We start from the raw sequence: 11,437 nt of genomic DNA, 5'->3' as shown, positions 1-11,437 counted from the left end.
GCTTATAGGTTAAGATAACATTTTGCGTGCATTGGGTTAAATAAAATATATTATCAAAATTACTTTCACTTATTCATTTTTCAAATTGTAATGTAGCTATTAGAAAATTTATAACTCATATTATATTCTATTGGATATACTTTACTGGTCTATTGTATATTTTCCCCCTTGGTACCAAGCGTAGAGCTTTGCATCCAGTAAATGCTCAGCACAGCCTATTGAAAAAAGTTGAGTTGTAGTTGGTAGGGTAATTGCTGCCACCTCTCTTGTCATTATCACTGGGCTTGTGGGGAACATCATAGTAAATCTTCCATCCCCAGGCTCAGGTATACATGAAGTTTTCCCATCCTGGCCTGGAGGTGCCCTCTAGAATACATCAACCTTTGGTTTCTTTACAGAGGAAACCCCAGTGCCATCATATACACAGCAATCACTGGGGTTAGGGTGGAGAACTTGCAGTTCTGGGGTAACCATTTCATGTTTGGCCTGTGAAGAAAAGGGATCAGACATGATTCTGACTCTGGGCAGTTCTTGGGAGGGACAGATACACAAGTGTGGTATGAACAGGCTTTAGACACTAAAGGCAACCATAACAGGGAACAATCATTTTCAGTGAGAGAAGGGTGGTCAGAGAAGACTTTTCAGAGACGATGAATATCATTATTTTCTCTCTCCATCTTTTAAGATCTAGCTAAAATCTACTTTCCCAAGAACCATCTCTTTGCCCCCTGCCCTAGAATAATCACACTCTTCTGACAGCACATTGTACTTTTGTCAAATTACTTATCTCAAAGACATAGTTCTTTGGGTGCATGCCTGCCCAAGAATCCCTCAATATGAGCTGAGGCTCAGATAGGCTGTGCATGATTTTTCAAGGGCATATAGTTAATGAGTTACAGAGGTGGGTCTATAACTCAGGAGCTAAAACCTACAGTGGAAGACACAATGACTCTGACTCAAAATTCAGTTGTTCTTGCCATTCTGGTACTGAGTGAATAAATTGATGCGTCTACAGTGTGGGACTCCAGAACTGCCTAACAGCTCTCTCCATCCAACTCTCTTCTCCCTCATCCTAAATGGGCTAACCCAGTCACCACCCCCTAACCAAGTCAAAAGGCATCCAAAATGAGAGAATTGTGTATCTTTTTGGTGGACAAGAGACCTAGAGGAAAAGTTCCCTTTGTGCAAAGTTGGCCCTTCTCAACATGCTTTGTGCTTGTGAGGTAAAGAGGAACTTCAATGATCCCAATATATTTGCTCTAATTCAGGTCTTCTGCATAGATGGCATGATTTGCAGGTCCTTCTGGCTCCTAATGCACTCTTTCATGGACGTACTGTGTGGTTCAAAGTGATCACTATTAATTACTATTTTCGGTAAAAACGTCTCCAAAATGTCCCTGTTAAAAAGCTAGTAGATTATTTTAACTGATGTGTCAGGGAAAAAAAAAAGGAGTGGAAAGCTGAAATTACTCAATATCTGTGCAGTGAGTAGAAAGGAGGGAGCCCCTCCCTAAGAAAGTGTCCACAGGACAATCCTGACTCTACCCCAAGCTTTTAGTCAGAAACAAAAATAAAAAGGAACTGAATCTTTCCAGAAGCCATATCTGGGGAAACTGTTCTCAAGGCCATAGCCAATAAATCATTCTGGTAGAAGGAGATTTCTGCAAAGTAGTGTAACAGCAAGTGGGAATCTCTCCTAAGCTAAAGCCCACAGTGAGGGAGGGGCAGGGATAGAGAGGTTTATAAAGAAACTAGGGTTAAAGCCTCTGCCTTCAGCCCAGGTCATGATCCCAGGGTCCTGGGATCAAACCCCAAATCGTGCTTTCCACTCAGCAGGGAACCTACCTCCCCCGCCTTCTCTCTCCACTGCCTCTCTTCCTGCTTGCGATTTCTGCCTGTCAAGTAAATTAAAAAAAAAAAAAAAAAAAAAAAAAAAAGCTGTGGCCTGATCTCAAATCTACCATGTTTTGGTGGATTGGAAGGGATGATACAATCTCCCTGATTCACAGAAATGGTAGTTGATTGTTGAAAACATAACTAGCAAAGTACTTTAACAGTTGAGAGATATAAAATTAGGACTTCCTTAGAGCAGACTTTACACAAAATTTTGCCCAGGGGACCCTGTCACTTAATTCCTTCCATGATAATCTCTAGCTACTTAAGAACTTCCCTTTATGTTACATTCTTTTTCTGGGGATTAACTTCCAAATTCCATACTCTTTAACTCTGATAGCCCATTATATTGAAGTAATATTTTTATCTAGTGTTAAAAAGCAAACCAGTTATATGAAAATTTTCATGAGTAATTATATTTCAACAGGTTATTTTACTTACATGTTTACATTTTTTTATCTTCATTTTCTACTTTATTTTTTTAATTTATTTTTTTTTATTTTCAGCATAACAGTATTCTTTGTTTTTGCACCACACCCAGTGCTCCATGCAATCGGCGCCCCCTCCAACACCCACCACCTGGCTCCCCCAACCTCCCAACCCCCACCCCCTCAAAACCCCCAGATTGCCCTTCCAGGTGCCCCCAGGCCATAGCCTTTTTAATGGTCAATCCATTTTTCTACAGTGTCCATTTAGACACCTAGACCAGAAAACTCTCACTAAAGATTCTATGTGCTGGTAAAATGATCATATCAGATGAGTAACATGAGAGGCTTGAGGGGTAGTGTTTGGAGGGAAGCAAATTATAGAAATGGAACTATTTTAGAAATATTAACAACCCCACCACTAACTTCCTACCCTGCTCCATATACCACCAGAATGTTGCTTATAAATTTACATCACCTAAGTTCACTTGCTTTGTTATTCACTCATTAAACATTCAGCAAATATTTATTGAGCATGCATGAAGTGACAGACTTTATGCTTAATGCCTGCAACACATTAAAGAACAAAATAAATTCCCTTTATTTTACCTTATTATACAGATATTGTAAGATTTACAAGTTCCTTAATAGCAAAATGCATTTTCTTTTGTTCAAGTACTTAGTCTCTCCCCACTAATGAGTATTTGCTAAAATTAATGGAATTGAATGAAATAGGACAGATTAGAATGAAATACAATGTGTTCTGACCCCACATCCTACACACAGGTCATGTTTGTCTTAGGCTGTTTAGGGCTTAAATAGAGGCAATGAAGAATGGCAAATGTAGCAAACAACTGAAAATATGTCAGTGTTTCCCAAAGTAAGATCTTTAGGGTTGCCTGGGTGGCTCAAGAAGTTGAGTGGCAGAGGGTGCCTGGGTGGCTCAGTGGGTTAAAGCCTCTGCCTTTGGCTCAGGCCGTGATCCCAGGGTCCTGGGATGGTGCCCTGCATTGGGCTCTCTGCTCGGAGGGGAGCCTGCCTCCCCCTCTCTCTGCTCCTCCCTCTTTGCCTGCTTGTGATTTCTCTCTGTCAAATAAATAAAATCTTAAGAAAAAAAAAAAAAAGAGGCTGAGCGACAGGCTCCTTAATTCAGCTCAGGTCATGATCTCAGGGTCCTGGGATGGAACCCTGTATCAGGCTATACAATTAATTGGAAGTCAGCTTGAGCTTCTCTCCCTCTCCCTCTGGCCCCACCTCCCTGCCATGTGCTTTCTCCCTCCCTCTCTCTTTCTCTCTCTCTCTCAAATAAATACATCTTTTAAAAACAGAACGTTAAACCATAAGGATCAGAATCATCTCAGATGTTTTTTAAAAGTCAAAATTCTATAACAGCTGTGCAGATCTACTAAGAGGAAATCTCCCAAGGAAGTCTGCAGGCATCCTGGAGACTCTTCAGCACATTCAGGTTTGAAAACCACTGCTTTAAACCTCAAGTCAGAGCTGGAGACAATAAAACAATATTTATTTTATTTGGTTCTCTGTTCCCAGAGCGCCAAATCACTTATAAATGATTTACTTTTGTATCTCTTCAGTTGACTCAAGTTCAATTGCTACTACTTGGTAGACAAATGACAATTTTTTTTAATAAAAAGGCTCTTTAGATAAGGTCCTGGAGTTGAGATGTTATCTGGAGCTCATCAAGCATCTGATTGAGCCATTGACTTTTGTGGAAGTTCTGCAAAGGGCAAACAGCTTTTCTCCAAAACTATCTAGTGATGACTTTCTTTGGTTCTTTTATTTTATCTGAATAATTAACTCAAGTAAATGCAGCTTTTTGGTCTAAAAAAAAAAAAAAGAAAGAAACCAGGGAATATTTGAGTTGGAGAGGTCACTAAGAACATCTAGTCAAGCTTCTACTGAATAGTGAAAAACCAAAGCTAAGGGAGGAAACAGAGCTAACAGATCTGGGACTGGGGCACAAGGCTCCTTCCTGACTCAAGCATATAGGCTTTTCTCTTGAACCTTAATTTAAAAGACTGTATATAGCTTGGATAGATTATTCACCGGGGCTTGAGCACTGCTCAGGGTCCTACTTCTGTTATGTAGATTAAGGTCTGGGACTTGAGCACTGCAATCATTGAAAGCAATCACAGGTATACCCTAAAACCATTGAAAAAATTGTCTCTCCCTTCTGCCATGTTATCAGGATTCATGATGTAGAGCACTGAATAATGGGAATCCAACGTCTTCTAGACTGTGAATGGGGACTGCCCAAGGATTGCAAACACAAGGTGCTAGGAAGTCACTCACTTTCTTCTCATACTTTTCATGAAGCCTGAAAGACACAGTTGAACCTAAGGGTCTTTTACCATATTTTCCTTCTCAAGGTCAGCTACTTTATTCTCTCCTTGTAGCCATTGTGAGAGAGTAGAAAATGCTTAACATTTGGAATAAAAAAGATCTGAATAGGAATTCTGTCTTCTCCATTAATTCTTAATTTTGTGTTTGTAGGCAAGCCATTTCTCTTCTATGTGCCTCAGTTTCTTCATCCTCTCATAGGGATGATGATATCATAACAGAAAGTTGACGATTAAATGAGATAACACATGTAAAGCACATAATCTTATTATTAATAGATGTGAATTTCCTTCAAAGTAGCTGGATGCCAAAATATTATTCATAGTCAGAGATGTGCCAGCAAGGGCTAGCTTCGTAGGCATGTGACCTGTAAAATTTCCCAGGTGCCATGCTTAGAAGACCCCACACAAACAAGGGTTAATGTTCTGCTGTTACCATCCTGAAATTCTTCTTCTTATTTTTTTTAATAGCAGGCCCCTCATTACATTTTACACTAGGTCCTGCAAATTGTGTAGCTGAGAAGCCATGTGTAGGTGAGAAGCCATGCCACAGGAAAGTAAAAAGGGTATATCGGGATAAGGAGGCATTCTAACAGTGAAAGAACCCTTGTTTTGGAGTTGATAGAAGTGGGTTTAAATTCCAACTATGCCACTAATTTGCTTTTTGATATCAGGCATTTTCTTTCATCTCTCAGATGGTCTGTTTCTCTATTTTGACAATATGGATTTTCATTTGATAATGTCTCAGCTGTGACATCCCAGTATTCTCTCATTAACATTGGGAAAAGCATTAATGCAGCTTGGAGCTCCCTTATTGTAGCTTGGAGAACCAGTATTTGTTAGAGGTCAGCTTTGAGTGGGTGGGGGTGGGGGGTGAGGGTGGTTTGTGGCAGTGGGAACTGTTGCTGCAGTAGTGAACCCTTTCACAACAGCACTGTTTTGTCATTTTGCACCCAGATTTCCGTTGGCTAACCTCAGCCTTATCTTCCTCATTTCTGTTTCCTCTTGAAGACACCAAAGGCCCTTCAAAACACACGGCCTTCCTACTCCAGGCAAAAAGCTCAATTACATCTGGCCTCTGCAGTTTGTCTCATCACCAGGGAACCTTTGCCTCCTCTGAGAACAAGGCATCACTCCAGTAACAGGTATAATATCTGTTTGTTCTCTCTGCTTGAATTCCCAGGTTGAGGTAGTGTCCGTGGCTACCAAATATGGCTTGGACCTGACTTAATATCTGTTTGTTCTCTCTGCTTGAATTCCCAGGTTGAGGTAGTGTCCGTGGCTACCAAATATGGCTTGGACCTGACTATCACACTTTCCTTATACTCTCTTCAGAGATTCTGGGTCAAGAGTGGGTGAGAGGAAGGTTCCCAGTGGTCTTCTATCATAAAAATTCTAATAGTGAGAAGGGAGGATGACATTTCTTCTTCAAAGATGCTTTTAAAGAGATAGCCTCATGGAAGTGGAATATTTTCTGGACTCAGGGATAAGGAAATTTGAGTAGTAGCCCTGATTTTGCCATTTACCTAGATATGCTTTTATTTTTTATAACCCTTATTTGATGGTTGTCAACTCTCTGTTGAGAAAGGACATGAGTGATGCTGAGTAAATATTTCTGGGTGGGGCTGAATGGGGTGATGAACCATGCCTAAAAAAATCCATACTGCCTCCAGTATATATGAGGAGGCCCAACTGGATGAGGTGCAGTGCAAGTCCTGTTGTTTGTTGTGTTAACCTTGCCAGGGTAGGTCAAGGGACAAAGGATGTTGTTTTATGTAGTATTTTAGACCAAGAGAAGAGCTTTCAGAGTTCCTTAATATTATTATGCAGTATTTGTGTCTTCTTCCTATGGGTCTGACCAGCCTTTCTCAACTGAACCTGATTTTCTTATGTATACTATTGTGGAGAGTCAGGGACTAGAACATCAAGAGTGGAAATAAAACCTACCTAGTTTCAGCTCAGCCACTGACTCCTTCCATTAATACTAGGGTAACATGGTCTCTAAGCCTCTTAATACTCTTTGAGTGTACTAAGAAGAAATCTTTAGCCACTTCATCTCTCTCTCTCTCTCTCTCTCTCTCTCTCTCTCTCTCTCTCTCTCTCTCTCTTTTATGAAGTCAGAAAGGGCTTTCAGAAGGATACTGACACCTCCAGTTTATCCAAGTCTTTTCATAGGAGGTGGTAACCAATGAGGGTAATGAGAGAAAAAGGCACCAGTCCAGTTCTCTGTCTTGCCATCCTGAACTCAAACTCCATTAATCAGATTTCTTGGCTAGGCACACCCACAGGGTCTGAGACAAAGTGCCTGAGACCACCTATATGGGAAGCTCTGGAAAGCTCAACAAACCCTTTCCTAACAATTCTGCCAGGTAAGTCTTCTTGTCCCCATTTCCAGAGAAGACATCTGAAGCTCAAAGAAAGACTTGCCCGATGCTGTGATTGGCTAGTTGGTACCCAAGGCATTAGAATCCAAGTTTGTATTATTCTTCACACTATACCATATATGGTGACCAAGATTGTTGCTTTGGCTGAAAGACACACACTTCTGGGTGGCTTGAGGTGGATTGACTAGGAACGGAAGTGAGGGGATGGGAAAAACTCTTTGTAGTCTTATATTTTAAATCACTCCTAGATCTCAAATTTGAGAAGCATGTCACCCTCTCACCAACATACATTAAACCAAAAGAGTTGAGTTTTTTGTTTGTTTTGCTTTTAAAACAACAATGTTGTTGTTGCTGCTGCCACTATTGTTGTTGTTGTTCCTGAAAGACAAGTCCCTCTGCCTTGTCTTAACTGGGAGAGGTCATTCTGATCTCATGGGGCAGTTTTCTATTCCTGAAAATCTTGCAATGTTTGCCACTTTTCATCCCAGTATTTAATATAGGCCAGCTACTATCTCACAGATCAATTGCCACAGTAGGGAGGGTGAGACATTTGACATAGACAACCTGGAATTTTTTATCAACAGGATCTGTGTGCTACCAAGGGAACTTCCCTAGAAGTTCCAGACCTGACCATGTTGCTGGCAGCTTCCTCATTTCCCTAATGGCTGTGGGTGGAAAGATCTGTGTGCCTCATTGCCATGTTTGCTCCTTGTCTTTGCCATCCTTGTGCATGTGTCTCCCTTTTCCCAGAGAGATATACATAACAGGGAGGTAACAGAATCAATGAGGAAATCTGAGAGGCACAATGGGGTGATATAGGGCACAGCCTAAACTGTGAACCACTTGTATAATCTTAGCAACTCTCTTCCTCAGTATGAACCTTAGTTTCCTTATTTATAATATGAGTGGGTAAGATTAGATGATGGTCATTTTATAGCTGCCATTCTTGAGTCCTGATGGGGTAAGTGGGGCCATGTTAAGCAAACCTGAGACCATAAAGCATTCCTGTTTCATCTGTCCTGACCCTGTTAAATCAATTATCAATGGCCCTTGCTTTCCTTATGGTAGCACAACCACCATTTTTGAACATTTTTTATATATCAAATACTGAATTAAAGGTTTTATATACATTATTTCATGTCATTTTTACAATAACTTATTAGGTAAGTACTCATACCCATTTTGTGCATGTAGGAAACAAGCTCAGAGAGATGAAATAATTTATCTGAGGTTTCCTAGCTGCTTAATGACAGAGCCAAAATTCAAGCACTTGTTTAACCTCAAAGTCTATGTTCACAACCACAAGACTGTGGGAGGGTTGAGAAGGGGGTATGGACACTGACTCTGGGATCTAATTCCTTCCTGAGGCCAGAAAGGCAGGACAATGACCAAATTCCCTCCCTACTGCACACAGGAGCCCCAATGAAGCTTGAAACACCATGAAATGCCATAGCTATAGTACATAGGCCTGAGGACACCAACTTGAGCCCTCGGGCCTCTCTGTGATCTCAACTTAGCCTTCCCATAGGATCCATCTTCTGATTGGAATCCTTATGTCTATTTTGCTCACTTCCATATTCTGATGTTTCAGCTAGTCCTTATACTCTGCAGTTTCTCTGGGGCTCAGGGTGTGACTCCTTTTTCTTTCTTTCCCTACAGGGTCACATCTCCCAGGAAGATTTTGCCTCCTTACTGAAGCCCCTGGTCTGGCCTCCTGCAGTGTCATGCTCCGTGTATTTGACAAACTGAGTTGGACACTCCATGTGGCAGAGTGTCAGTTTGTCAAATACCCCAAGTGCGGCACATGCCTAACAGCTCCAGGCCAGGGTAGTTGGGATATAACAAATAAACTGCTGCTGGATACAAGATCACTTGCCAAACAAAAACTAAGCTCTCACAAGTTATTTTCAGTGACTTTGAAGGGACTGAAGCATTGTATCTGAGGTTGCCAGGGGGAAAGTGAGGTGATTCTTGAAGCTCCAGCCTATACTGTTTCTATATTGTCAGAACCTGAGGGAGGGATAATGGTCTTGGAAAAGTACATAGGGCCCAGGGATGGAAGTGCTCTTTGATTCATATTTCCTTTCTTCACATTACTCTACAGAATCTCCCAGTAAGGATACCAGAATTTTCACACAAGCTTCATGACAGGGCTTAGAAACCCACTTTCCTAATTCTCAGCTTTTTTTTTTTTTTTAGGTCTTTTTTTTCCAATTTATTTATTTTCAGAAAAACAGTATTCATGATTTTTTCACCACACCCAGTGCTCCATGCAATCCGTGCACTCTATAATACCCACCACCTGGTACCCCAACCTCACACCCTCCCCGCCACTTCAAACCCCTCAGATTGTTTTTCAGAGTCCATAGTCTCTCATGGTTCACCTCCCCTTCCAATTTCCCCCAACTCCCTTCTCTCTCTAACTCCCCATGTCCTCCATGCTATTTGTTATGCTCCACAAATAAGTGAAACCATATGATAATTGACTCTCTCACACATTTTGTTTAGCATAATCCCCTCCAGTTCCATCCACGTCAATGCAAATGGTGGGTATTCATCCTTTCTGATGGCTGAGTAATATTGCATTGTATATTCCATTGTATATATGAACCACATCCTCTTTATCTATTCATGTGTTGAAGGGCATCTCGACTCCTTCCACAGTTTGATCATATGGTTTCACTTATATGTGGAACATAAGAAATAAAATGGGGGACATTAGGAGAAGGAAGGGGAAAATGAAGGGTAAAAATCAAAGGGGGAGATGAACCATGAGAGACTATGGACTGAGGGTTTCAGAGGGGTGGGGGTGGGGAGATGGGTTGGCCCAGTGATGGATATTAAAGAGGGCATGTATTGCATATAGTAGGTGTTATATGCGAACAATGAACTATGGAACACTACATCAAAAACTAATGATGAGGGCACCTGGGTGGCTCAGTGGGTTAAGCCTCTGCCTTTGGCCCAGGTCATGATCTCAGGTTCCTGGGAACCAGCCCCGCATTGGGCTCTCTGCTCAGCAGGGAGCCTGCTTCCCCCCACCACTGCTTGCCTGTCTGCCTGCTTGCGAACTCTCTCTCTCTCTCTGTGTCAAATAAATAAATAAAATCTTTAAAAAAAAACTATGATGAGCTGTGTGGTGACTAACATAACATACTTTTTTTTTTAAAAAAAGAAAAAAAACTGGAAGAGATTATGCTGAGTGGAATAAGTCAAGCAGAGAGAGTCAATTATCATATGGTTTCACTTATTTGTGGAGCCTAACAAATAGCATGGAGGACATGGGGAGTTAGAGAGGAGAAGGGAGTTGGGGGAAATTGGAAGGGGAGGTGAACCATGAGAGACTATGGACTCTGAAAAACAATCTGAGGGGTTTGAAGTGGCGGGGGGGTGGGAGGTTGGGGCACCCGGTGGTGGGTATTATAGAGGGCATGGATTGCATGGAGCACTGGGTGTGGTGAAAAAATAATGAATACTGTTATGCTGAAAATAAAAAAATAAATAAATAAAAACACATTTTGACCTCATCAATCTTTTTCCTCTTCCCCGTGTCTTTTTTTCCTTCTGGTAATACTTTCTCCATTTTTTTCTGCCTATTCAATTATTTCTCATACTTCTGGCCCAGACAAAGTCCAAGCTCTCCAAGGACTTTTGAAAGTTAACCTACACATCTTTTCTTCTTTATTCAAACACTCCTTGTCTTGGTCCTTACATGTACCCCTTTCTTCTCCTATTGCCTAATAGCACCTCTTGAACTATTAGTAAACTTTTCCAGGTGATATTTTTTAATTCCCCACTAAGTTGTGAGGACAACACAGTGTTTCCTTGATTGCTGTCTCCCCTTTCCATCCTTACCCCAGTATGTAGCTCAGTACTTTGGTTACAGAAAAAAATAAATGTTTACTAAATGATTGACTCTCTATTAAACCATTATCCTTGGTTTTGAGTCAAAGTGCCATCTATGATTTTTGTGAAAACAAAAACAAAAACAAAAAACTAAACTAAACTGTTGTCATCATAATGCTGTAGGGTTTGTGAGGGTTTTTCCTCCTAAGAAACATAGTCGGGGTTGGAGGAGAAAGGAAAAAAAGAAGTAGGCTCATATGTAGCCCTCAGAGGGCTAATATGTTTTAGAATTATTTGGTAACTCAAAATTATACAGGTGCTTTATTACAGGATTTTCAGAGCCTTTAATAGTCTAATGATGCATTGGAAATTTCCAGTAGAGAGCTATAGAATGAAACGTTTCTCATGCTTATCCAATTGTGGAATTTTTTTCTGTAGGCCATCTCTTGGCCAAAACTTGAAAAACTGCCCTAGAGGGACCTCATATCTTCTTCTTCTCTTGGGAGTCTCCTTTAAACTTCCCCTGACTAGT

The sequence above is a fragment of the Neovison vison genome, chromosome X (assembly GCF_020171115.1).
Source record: "Neovison vison isolate M4711 chromosome X, ASM_NN_V1, whole genome shotgun sequence".
NCBI lineage: Eukaryota > Metazoa > Chordata > Mammalia > Carnivora > Mustelidae > Neogale > Neogale vison.
Note: the sequence above shows the minus strand (reverse complement) of the source record.